The sequence below is a fragment of the Lucilia sericata genome, unplaced genomic scaffold (assembly GCF_015586225.1).
Source record: "Lucilia sericata isolate MDLA Ls3-8-SP2 unplaced genomic scaffold, ASM1558622v1 Contig000183F_arrow, whole genome shotgun sequence".
Classification (NCBI taxonomy): Eukaryota; Metazoa; Arthropoda; class Insecta; order Diptera; family Calliphoridae; genus Lucilia; species Lucilia sericata.
Window position 1 is genome coordinate 88,714 of NW_023994211.1, and position 13,978 is coordinate 102,691.

Sequence of the window (13,978 nt, forward strand, 5' to 3'; positions counted from 1 at the left end):
GATATCTTCTGGAGCACAGTTTGGAGATATATATTAAACGACACGTAATTACAGTCTCTATTTTTTCTTATATCAAAATTTCCCATAATTCGTCATCACTTTCTTTTCATGATATTAAACGAAAGAAATATTTAATGCATAATGTTGATTTCTTAAAAACTAAAACAAAAAAAGAATTTCCCATACGTATTTTTTATCACGAGTGAAAACCAAAATTGAATCGACACAACTGAATTCCTATCGAGAGATAATTAAAAAAGCACTATAAATACCCGTTTTATTTGTCCGGGTATTTTTAAAAAATCTCCGCTTATACGAAGCTAAAAGGCACAAAAAAATACCCCAAAAACACCGAAATGGCAACACTCAGTACTTGTCATATGCATTTGAGAGGTTTTAAATGTTCTCAGGCTGCTCATTCATCTTTACAATCGCTATATGTATACATACATAATATATATGTATTAGCATTTTGTTGTGGTTCTTGTTGGTTTAAAAAAATAGTCTGTTTTTATATTATATAGTATATACAAATGTATGTACATAAGTATGTATGTGACAAATAAGTATATACATAAACAACGTCTCTCTGTCTTTTTGGTTCCTGCTACATGTGAGAGTATTTGGTTTTTGTGTTTGACGCTAATTCCAGAGCGGTTTTGTAAAGCGTTTCGTTGAGTGCAGTCGTCAGTCACCAAACATTAAATATTGTATTGTATTTTATTATATTTATTTTTTTCCAACATCAATTTCTTTCTTACTTATTACACATACAAATTATGAAAAAATGCTTAATAAATTAATCATGCTACTTGTTTTTTGTGATTTAAACAATGTAATAATACTCGTTTCAAATGTTTTAAGTTGGTATGTTTGTTAAGATTTTGAGATGAAGATGTCTGAAAAAGCAAGAAAAAAAATGCATTATTACGTGTATGGAAAATTAAGCCAACAATAAACAAAATTAATGTGTTATTTGTTTTTAAGTTTTTTAAATATCTAAGACACAATTTCGCAAACACGGTCTAAATCATTACGTGAGTTACATTTAAATAGTTTGTATAAAATAATTTAACACACATTGCTATACACGTGAGTTAATAAGCCAATAAAATGTAAGAAAAAACAAATCTAAACTATTAAAAATTCAAGTACATCGATATGTTATATTCTAAATACAACAACGTAAATCGTCAAAACACGTTAAAGTAATAAAGCGGAAGTAATATATTATAACGTAAGTACCACACCAAATAAAAAATACATATTCACATAAGTATTCTAAAGAAATGCTCATGGTAAAGGGCAGACAGGAATAGTCAGACAGACAGATATGTAAACTATATTCACTCCATTAAGAGAAAAGGACACCTTGTTTTATATGTACACGTATACATACATGTATGTTGTATGTATGTATGTATGTCTAATATGTATGTATGTATGTATGTATGTATGTATGTATGTATGTATGTATGTATGTATGTATGTATGTATGTATGTATGTATGTATGTATGTATGTATGTATGTATGTATGTATGTATGTATGTATGTATGATGTATGTATGTATGTATGTATGTATGTATGTATGTATGTATGTATGATGTAGTATGTATGTATGTATTGTTATGTATGTATGTATGATGTATGTATTAGGTATGTATGTAGTAGGTAGTATGTATGTATGTATGAGTATGTATGTATGTATGTATGTATGTATATATGTATATATGTATGTAGTATGTATGTATGTATGGCTAGTATGTAGTATGTATGTATGTATATATGTAATATGTATGTATGTATGTATGTATGTATGTATTTGTATTGTATGTATGTATGTATTGTAATAGTATGTATGTATGTATGTATGTATTGTATGTATGTATGTATGTTGTATGTATGTATGTAGTATGATGTATGTATTATGTATGTCTGGTATGTATTTTTTTTATGAATTTATTTTATTTATGTATGTATGTATGTATGTATGTATGTGTGTATGTATGATGATGTATGTATGTATGATGTATGTATGTAGGTATGTATGTATGTATGTATGTATGTATGTATGTATGTATGTATGTATGTATGTATGTATGTATGTATGTATGTATGTATGTATGTATGTATGTATGTATGTATGTATGTATGTATGTATGTATGTATGTATGTATGTAGTATGTATGTATGTATGTATGTATGTATGTATGTATGTATGTATGTATGTATGTATGTATGTATGTATGTATGTATGTATGTATGTATGTATGTATGTATGTATGTATGTATGTATGTATGTATGTATGTTGTTGTATGTATGTATGATGATGTATGTATGTATGTATGTATGTATGTATGTATATGTATGTATGTATGTATGTATGTATGTATGTATGTATGTATGTATGTATGATGTATGTATGTATGTATGTATGTATGTATGTATGTATGTGTGTATGTATGTATGTATGTGTATGTATGTATGTGTAATTTAAGTCAATGCAAATTTTTCAAGTTTTAAAAAGCGTGATATCAAACATAACGACTATCTAGACAATATAACAAATTAATTTATTTGTTTTGCACACAAAATTATTATTAAATTTGGTTTCTTTTTATAGTTTACCCAAATTCGAATAATTATGAGAGACACTGTATATAAGTTTGTCATTCCGTTTGTAATTTCTATAATATAATTTTCCGACCCCATAAAGTATATATATATTCTGGATCCTTATAGGTAGCGGAGTTGATTAAGCTATGTCCGTCTGTCTGTCCGTTTGTGTGTTTGTTGGAATCAGTTTTTAGAGGACCCCAGATATCGGCGAGATCGGAATCTTCAATAATTCTGTTAGACGTGCTTTCGAGAAGATCGCTATTTAAAATCAGTAAAATCGGTCCATAAATATCGGAGATATGTGCAAAAATCCGAGACAACCTCTGAAAATATCATAAAAAAGACAATTTTTTCATGCTTTGATATAAGCAACAACAACACTGCTTATTCATTGAGTATTCGTTTTATATGTTTGGATGGCTATGTGTTTCATTGCCTTGTGTATATTGTTTTTGTTTCTTGGTGCATTCAGTTTCGTATGTTTGGATGTCTGTTGGTTTCATAGCGTTGTGTATTTTGTTTTTGCTTTTTTTGAGTATTTCGTTTCGTATGTTTCATTGTTTTTGTTTTTGGTGTATGTTTGGGTTAGTTTCATTGCGTTGTGTATTTTGTTTTTGTTTTTTTTGTGTATTTCGTTTCGTATGTTTGGATATCTGTTGGTTTCACTGCCTTGTGTATTTTGTTTTTTTGTGTGTTTATTTCGTTTAGCGTTGTTGTTGTTCGTTTTGCTATTGCTATAATAATGATATAAACCGGAAAATGAAATAAATTAAAATTTTATAGGTATAATTGATATTTTTTAAATACACTGTGGTGAAGGGTATATAAGATTCGGCACAGCCGAATATAGCACTCTTACTTGTTCTTACTTAAATTTATTCAAGTGACTGACAAAATGTGTTTTTTGCTGCTCGTCCTTTGTAAGTAAGTTGTAAGTGGTTGTAATCTGTTATGAGTTAGATTGACTCCTCGCTCTGCTATGTCGTTCACAACTTTCATGTTCTTTACCATCCTTGCCCCTTCTGGTAGTTGATGTTCTGCGGCCAAATTGCAGGATCCAGAAATTCGGTGTAATGTTAAGATCTAAAAGCCTCTTCGATTTATGGATGTGGTTATATTTTTTCAATATTTCTTTGTAAAATGCATATACATACTTTGAAAATTAAAAGCTTGTTTAAAGGGAAACCTGACATAATATAGTTTCACGTGTATGAATATATTTAAAAAATGTTACACGGTGTAATAGTATACATTACTTCCGCTAGCACGTTTAGTTTTTATCCTCGCTATTTAAAGTAAATTGTAAAGCGCATGTTTCTTCGGGAGAGCTCTGAATGCTATGAGCAATGTTGCCACAGCTCCAAAATTTTTGTAACCAATGTAACAAAAAGTAATCAAAATAAATTTTGCCTATTAAAATAATATAATATTTACGAAAAACATTAATAAATATTCGCAACATTTCCAAACAACTATTTCACTAAAACAATAAAACAAGTTATTTGTATTTTACTGAAATTAAAGCAAATCTGAAGCAAATAACACTATGCGACAAAAATAAATACCTGGGAACTGATACAAATTTTCTGTAAGGTGAATCCGACTAGAATAAGAATATGTTTTTGAAAATTGCCGAACGCCTCCAAAATCTTGAGTTACGGGTAAAAACCCAGTTTTCGTACCTTTAGGCACTTATGATTCAGTAACTTAGTTAATTCTGAACCGATTTTAAGTTTCTCCACGAATTTAGAAAGCTGAAGCTGAGGCCTTTATAATGACATACATATATAACTTTTAAGTAACCTGGAGAGATATGTGTTAATTTCATCAGCAAACATACTTTTTATTTTAGTTTTGCACCGTTGTCCAAGTTTGAAGAAGTTTTGAAAGTATTTTATATAGGACCCGTATTATTTATTAATTGATTAGAAACCCATGTCTATTCATGGGAAAAACGCAACTTTGTTTTTAAAAATCCGTTAGCAATTGACGACGTTATTGATATTTTTCTTAATATAAAATTGTTCAAAAACTGATTTTCTGAAGGATGCTTTATAGGGTTAAATATGGGCCGATCCTCGAAAAATTTGGTGGAAGGATTTATGTTTATATAAAAGTTATTTATGCTGAATTTCATCGCGATATTAATATTAAGAGGAGAATTATGGAATTCAAGTCATTTTTTTAAGGAAGGTTTGTATGGGGACTAGGGTCAAATAAGACCGTATTGTCTAATGAATCAGCAGTATCACTAAAGATTACAGAAAACTCATTTATACCGATTTTTGTATTGTTTGTACCTTATTTGACCTTACCCCCATGCAAATCGTCCTTAAGAAAGCGACTTTAATTCCATAATTACGATGAAATTTAGCATAAATAACTTTTATATAAATCTTAATCCTACAACCAAATTGTATGAGGATCGGCATATATATCCCTATGAAGCATCTTTCGGAAAATCAGTTTTGGAAAAATTTTGCATTAAGAATTAATTGCTAACAGATTTTTAAAAGCTAAGTTGCGTTTTACTCATGAATAAACATGAGTTGCTAATCAGTAAATAAATAATACGGTTTCTATATGAAATATATCTCCAAACTTGGACAACGGTGCAAAATTAAAATAAAAAATATGTTTGCTGATGAAATTCACACATATCTCACCAGGTTACTTAAACGTTATATGTTATTATGAAGGCCTCAGCTTCTGCTTTCTAAATCCGTAGAGAAACTTATAATCGGTTCAGTTTGAACAATGTTACTGACTTATAAGTGCTTAAAGGTACGAAAAACCTGTTTTTTACCCGTAACTCAAGATTTTGAAGGTGTTTGGCAAATTCAGAAACATATTCTTATTCTACTCGGATCCACCTTTCAGAAAAATAGTATCACTTCCCATGTATTTAAATTTTCGTATATTTTGTCTCACTGTGTAAATTATTTATTGTATTTTGGGAATATACAAAATTTCTTATTGAATCTATAAAGATTTTGTTAAAAAATATGTATATACAAAATTTTAACAAAACTTTTACTGATTCCACAAAACTTAAATTTTTAAAAATATGGGTCATTTTGTGTCAAGTGATGAAATTTGCACACATACACATCTAAAACGTTCATTTTGAAAAAATTGCCAAATATTGAAAAAATCTAATTTTTAAGTTAAAAAATATTTTTTTTTTATAGATATCCCACTCGCATCCCATTATGGGACTATAAATGCCTTAAAGTAAATTGTCTAAGCTTTCGTTTGAGCAAAAAAAAAGAAGAAAAAATTGGGATTTTTTGAAAAAAGAAAATTTTTATTATTTAAAAAAATTTGTTTTATGTTCACACAGAAGGAAAATATTTTCTAACAAACACTTTATTGAAATAAATTTAATTTTCAGTAAATATTTTTACTGATTCAGTAAATGTTTTTGTTTGAGTTTTATTTTTATGTCAGCATATGAAATACAACAATAAAACAAGTTTTGAATGCACCAAAATGAATTGATATTTGGTTTAAAACATTTACGCTTGCATTTATAAAAAAATCTTATTTTGCTTTTAATGCACTCAATAGTTAAAGCACACTTTAGCCTTAAAAACCATTAATAAAATTGTGATATTCATAAACAAATAATAAACGTATATTAGCTATTGTGCTGATTTATGTTTAAGTTGGCAGCACTGTACAATATGGCCGTCATTTTATGTGTTAGTGTTGCGTACAATTAGGATAAAATATTCGTTGATTCGGTTTTCTTAATTTCATATTTTTGTTTATAATAGATTTTTGACAATAAAAACAAACGTTTAAAAAAAATAAATATATATATGGCTTTAATAAATGTCTATTTAGTTCAGATGTATAAATATAACATATAATTTCTAATTATTATTAAAAGTATCCGAATAACGGATATTTTGCGACGAAATATACATCACTATGACACATTTTCTTATTTTTACTTATTTTCCTTGTAATTTTTGATAAATTTTTGCAAATATTGATAAATTTCTTTGATATTTGACTAATTTTAATGCCGACGAATATATTTTGCATTAGTATAATACTAATCAATATAATTTACATGGTTAATTACTTTATGGCATTATATTTAACCAACAAACTTTGAAAAAGCCAAATCAAATGATTTTGTCCTTCATTTGGTTGACAGACGGGCATTTCCAAATTGCCTAAAAATAGTGCTGGACAATTGGAATATTGTCAAATATTCATGCATTAATCCAATTATGCCTAGATTTGAGTTTTTTCCTCAAAATATAATCGTTTAAAAATTTTCTGGGATTTTATTTACAAATTTGTAAACGTTAAAATTAGAATTTTTAAATTTTATTTTAAAAGAAACCATAATTAGTTTTCGCAATCAACCTAAAATTACCGGAAAAATCTTTATCTGAGAAAAAATTGTTAAAAATCAACTTATTGTTGGCTTAAAGAAGGGTCGAGCCTACAATAAAATTCTTCTAATTGTCAATGGTTTATTGAAGGTGTTTTAAGCTATTTCACGTTTATAAATACGATTTTCCTGAATTTTGCCTAAAATTGTTTAATAAACCTAAAATAAGTTTTTATAAATACAGCCGTTAATAAGTGTTTCAGCTTTCACAGTACAAAATACTAGTTTATAGAATTAGAAACGTTTTCTTAAAAATGTTGTAAGAATATATGTAATTTTTTTTAAAAATTTTATTTTTATATTATTTAGTAAATTTTAGTAGGTTCAATAAACAATACTAAAAATAATTTAACTTTTCCAGATAACATATTTGCTTGAATTTCAGTACAAATACAATAACTTGTGTTATTGTATCAGTAAAATAATTGTTTGGAAATGTTGCGAATATTTATTAATGTTTTTCGTAAATAGTATATTATTTTAATAAGAAAAATCCTGAATTTTTTTCTATAAAGAATTTACGAATTTGAGTACTTGATTATACGAATTTCTTGATAGGTAAAAAAATACTTGGCTTTATGAATTTTTTGTTTGATTTTAAATTTCATTTTTTTCTGTGTATAGATGGATGTGGAAAACATGTATTATAGAAACCATAAAGTGCTTATCAAATTTAAGGAGGATTGGTCCTTAATAGAACCTACAAGATATTAATACCTCTTTAAAATTATACTATAGACTACACCACAGACTAGACTATAGACTTAACTATAGACTAGATTAGACTATAGATTAGACTGTAGACTAGACTATAGACTAGACTATTAGACTAGACTATTAGACTAGACTATAGACTAGACTATAGACTAGACTATAGACTAGACTATAGACTAGACTATAGACTAGACTATAGACTAGACTATAGACTACTAGACTAGACTAGACTATAGACTAGACTATAGACTAGACTATAGACTAGACTATAGACTAGACTATAGACTAGACTATAGACTAGACTATAGACTAGACTATAGACTAGACTATAGACTAGACTATAGACTAGACTATAGACTAGACTATAGACTAGACTATAGACTAGACTATAGACTAGACTATAGACTAGACTATAGACTAGACTATAGACTAGACTATAGACTAGACTATAGACTAGACTATAGACTAGACTATAGACTAGACTATAGACTAGACTATAGACTAGACTATAGACTAGACTATAGACTAGACTATAGACTAGACTATAGACTAGACTATAGACTAGACTATAGACTAGACTATAGACTAGACTATAGACTAGACTATAGACTAGACTATAGACTAGACTATAGACTAGACTATAGACTAGACTATAGACTAGACTATAGACTAGACTATAGACTAGACTATAGACTAGACTATAGACTAGACTATAGACTAGACTATAGACTAGACTATAGACTAGACTATAGACTAGACTATAGACTAGACTATAGACTAGACTATAGACTAGACTATAGACTAGACTATAGACTAGACTATAGACTAGACTATAGACTAGACTATAGACTAGACTATAGACTAGACTATAGACTAGACTATAGACTAGACTATAGACTAGACTATAGTCTAGACTAGACTATAGACTAGACTATAGACTAGACTATAGACTAGACTATAGACTAGACTAGACTATAGACTAGACTATAGACTAGACTATAGACTAGACTATAGACTAGACTAGACTAGACTAGACTAGACTATAGACTAGACTATAGACTAGACTATAGACTTAGACTAGACTATAGACTAGACTATAGACTAGACTATAGACTAGACTATAGACTAGACTATAGACTAGACTATAGACTAGACTATAGACTAGACTATAGACTAGACTATAGACTAGACTATAGACTAGACTATAGACTAGACTATAGACTAGACTATAGACTATAGTCTAGACTATAAACTAGACTATAGACTAGACTATAGACTAGACTATAGACTATAGTCTAGACTAGACTATAAACTAGACTATAGACTAGACTATAGACTATAGTCTAGACTAGACTATAAACTAGACTATAGAACTAGACTATAGACTAGACTATAACTAGACTATAGACCAGACTATAGACTAGACTATAGACTAGACTATAGACTAGACTATAGACTAGACTATAGACTATAGTCTAGACTATAAACTAGACTATAGACTAGACTATAGACTAGACTATAAACTAGACTATAGACTAGACTATAGACTAGACTATAGACTAGACTATAGACTAGACTATAGACTAGACTATAGACTAGACTATAGACTAGACTATAGACTAGACTATAGACTAGACTATAGACTAGACTATAGACTAGACTATAGACTAGACTATAGACTAGACTATAGACTAGACTATAGACTAGACTATAGACTAGACTATAGACTAGACTATAGACTAGACTATAGACTAGACTATAGACTAGACTATAGACTAGACTATAGACTAGACTATAGACTAGACTATAGACTAGACTATAGACTAGACTATAGACTAGACTATAGACTAGACTATAGACTAGACTATAGACTAGACTATAGACTAGACTATAGACTAGACTATAGACTAGACTATAGACTAGACTATAGACTAGACTATAGACTAGACTATAGACTAGACTATAGACTAGACTATAGACTAGACTATAGACAAGACTATAGACTAGACTATACACAGAAAAAAATATGCACATTTTTTTTCTTAACAATCGTTTGCTTAAATTTAATTTCGATTTTTATAAATATTTTTATTTGGGTTTATAACGAATTTGTTTGATGTTCACACAGAAGGAAAATATTTTCTAACAAACACTTTATTGAAATAAATTTAATTTTCAGTAAATATTTTTACTGATTCAATAAATGATTTTGTTTGAGTTTTATTTTTATGTCAGCATATGGAATACAACAATTAAACCAGTTTTGGAATGTACTAAAATGAATAGACTATAGACTAGACTATAGACTATAGTCTAGACTAGACTATAAACTAGACTATAGACTAGACTATAAACTAGACTATAGACTAGACTATAGACTAGACTATAAACTAGACTAGACTAGACTATAGACTAGACTATAGACTAGACTATAGACTAGACTATAGACTAGACTATAGACTAGACTATAGACTAGACTATAGACTAGACTATAGACTAGACTATAGACTAGACTATAGACTAGACTATAGACTAGACTATAGACTAGACTATAGACTAGACTATAGACTAGACTATAGACTAGACTATAGACTAGACTATAGACTAGACTATAGACTAGACTATAGACTAGACTATAGACTAGACTATAGACTAGACTATAGACTAGACTATAGACTAGACTATAGACTAGACTATAGACTAGACTATAGACTAGACTATAGACTAGACTATAGACTAGACTATAGACTAGACTATAGACTAGACTATAGACTAGACTAGACTAGACTATAGACTAGACTATAGACTAGACTATAGACTAGACTATAGACTAGACTATAGACTAGACTATAGACTAGACTATAGACTAGACTATAGACTAGACTATAGACTAGACTATAGACTAGACTATAGACTAGACTATAGACTAGACTATAGACTAGACTGTAGACTAGACTATAGACAAGACTATAGACTAGACTATAGACTAGACTATACACAGAAAAAAATATGCACATTTTTTTTCTTAACAATCGTTTGCTTAAATTTAATTTCGATTTTTATAAATATTTTTATTTGGGTTTATAACGAATTTGTTTGATGTTCACACAGAAGGAAAATATTTTCTAACAAACACTTTATTGAAATAAATTTAATTTTCAGTAAATATTTTTACTGATTCAATAAATGATTTTGTTTGAGTTTTATTTTTATGTCAGCATATGGAATACAACAATTAAACCAGTTTTGGAATGTACTAAAATGAATTGATATAATTCTTATTTGGTTTATAACATTTAATGTATAAGTGTTTCAGTTTTCACAGTACAAAATAATAGTTTCTAGAATTAGAAACGTTTTCTTAAAAATGTTGTAAGTATATATGTAATTTTTTACAAATTTTAGTTTTAAATTTTTTAGTAAAATTTTTGTTTAAATTTAGTATATATTTTTTAACAAAATTTTTATAGATTCAATAAAAAATTTTGCTTATTATTATTGCCAAAATACAATAAATAATTTAACTGTTTCAGATAACATATTTACTTGAACTTCAGTACAAATACTAATAACTTTTGTTATTGTTTCAGTAAAATAATTGTTTGGAAATGTTGTGAATATTTATTAATGTTTTTCGTAAATAGTATATTATTTTAATAAGAAAAATCCTGAAATTTTTTCAATAAAGAATTTACGAATTTGAGTACTTGATTTTACGAATTTCGTGATAGGTCCTATTTTAGTAAAGAAAATACTTGGCTTTTTGAATTTTTTGTTTGATTTTGAATTCCATTTTTTTCTGTGTAGACTAGACTATAGACTACAGTCTAGACTAGACTATAAACTAGACTATAGACTAGACTATAGAATTTGATTAATGCGCGCACAGATGGACTATTAAAAACACGCACAATTTTGGTTATATTTGTTTATATTTACACCAAAAAGTATTAATGAAATTATTATATGGATTTTTAAATGTCCAAAGTCTTGTGAATCTTGTTTATAATGGATGGCTCTCTAAGTAAAGTTTGGGAATTCCCGGACTTTTCAATTTTCCGGGAAACTATAATAACTATTTTTTTGTTATATTTTTTAACAGACTACTTTTGTAGAAATTTAACGATATCTAAATTATTCTCTCTTTTGAGAACTAAAAAAACCGGGTTATTCGATATTGGAAAAATCAACATTTACAAAAAATCGGTTCAAAACCCGAGTCGATCACCCTACTATTGTCGCAGTTGCAGGGAAAAGGAAGAAACGGTCTTTCATCTTCTCTGTGAATGTCTTGCTCTAGCCGCTGAGAAACTGTTATTGGCAATTACTTCATAGCCAACCTTGGTGAGATAGTTTGCATACCATAGGACTACTAAACAGATCATATACTCCATAGGCAGAGGAATAGTTAAGTATTAAATTAATAAGATTCATTCATACTTCTTAGAATTAATTTAATATAAGAAAAGATCAACTATTCCGTTATTTTGTGGAAAAATTTCCAGCTACTGAGATAACTCAAACGTTTTCCACACATGCAGAGAAAAAACATGGTTGTTGTAACCATCTAAGAGCAACATATTATTGTTAGAATTGTGGTTAAAGTTAAAACATATTATGAGGATTATTAGTATCAAAAAATATCATATTATGATCATTATTAGAATAATAATATGATTAAATATATTCCTAATATTTCATCATAATATAGTTTTATTAATCATAAGCATATATTGTAGTTTCAAGTAATCATATTATGGTTTAATATAATCATATAATGGTTTCAAGTAATCACATGACATAATATGGCTAATCTACTGTGTTAGGCGTAAATTGTAATTATTTTTTTAGTTTTCTTTTAAAGAAACACAAAACTTCCAAGCACTGGTATTCCCATAAATAAAAATTAATATATCCACACTCTCATATCAATATTAAGATAATTTACATTTCCTTAAAATTAATTAATTTATTATGAACAAACTCAAAACTTACAAACTCTGGTATTCCCATAAATATAAATTTACATATCCACACTTTCATGTCAATATTAAGATAATTTATAGTTTTTTTTAATGATTAATTTTTTATGTAACATATTTTATGTATTTTATATTTCATTTAAATTTTATAATGTAGTCTACGATTACATTTTTATATATTATTTATTTTTCACAATTGTTTTAACACTTCGTTTGTTCAACACTTTATTTAATCCAATCTAGCACAGATAAACCACAGAACTGATATAAAAACGGCGATACCAAAATATTAATAATCATTAATTTAATAGTAAACGTATTTTGCCTTTATCTTAATCATTATATGGGTAAACATGTAAAAACTTACCATTTAATGGTTATTTGAAAGTTTAAATGGTTCTAAATAATATATTTACATATTATGATTATTCATTTGTTGTAAAAATAATTATTTTTCAGAGAATCATTCACAAATTTATAATTGTCATAAACATGTAAATGTTTACAGTAACTGTAATATTACTGAAATTCAAGAAAAAAAAAACAATTGTGTGGTTTTGACAATAAAATATAACCATGCCGAACAATGTTTTTCCTCTGCGTACAGACGTTGGCTTTAGAAAGCAAAGCATTTTTTTTCATTTTTAAAATTTTTTTATTTTTGATCACTCTAACTAAAACGTTGCGCATGCTCCCTGTCCTCAATTTCATTAAGTGTACAACTTAACTTGCCTAATTAGAATGAGTAATACTACACAACACAACGGTAGGTAAATGCGATGTTCTACTAACATTTATAATTTGAATTCGTGAGACTCAAATATGAAGGTCGTTTGATATAAAATTGTTACAACTTTTTCAACCTTCTATTAAGATTTGAAGCTCATTGAAGGCATCAGGAATCATTCGCAGAATATTCGGACTTATTAAATTGTCTTTTACGTATTCATATACATACATGCATATATATACATACGTACATACATAGATACATACATACAGACATACATACATACATACATACATACAGACATACATAACATACATACATACATACAGACATACATACATACATACATACATACATACATACATACATACATACATACATACATACATACATACATACATACATACATACATACATACATACATACATACATACATACATACATACATACATACATACATACATACATATATATACGTACATACGTGTTAATGCTCGTACGAGCGTATTATAAATATG

At 27.8% G+C, this 13,978-nt stretch overlaps 1 protein-coding gene across 4 annotated transcripts in view; it reads left to right on the forward strand.

Moving 5' to 3' along the window:
- Positions 1-13,978, forward strand: part of LOC119601644 — a 40,580-nt gene that overhangs the window by 16,165 nt on the left and 10,437 nt on the right. Inside the window, exon 2 of one of the 4 annotated variants that reach the window (XM_037952704.1) lies at positions 988-1,237. The exons of 1 other annotated variant lie outside the window; for it this stretch is intronic. The gene's annotated coding sequence lies outside the window, so the exon portion shown is untranslated. Of the gene's footprint in view, positions 1-655; positions 1,238-13,978 lie in introns of those variants that run through there. 2 more of the 4 variants (XM_037952707.1, XM_037952703.1) reach the window with 2 other exon arrangements.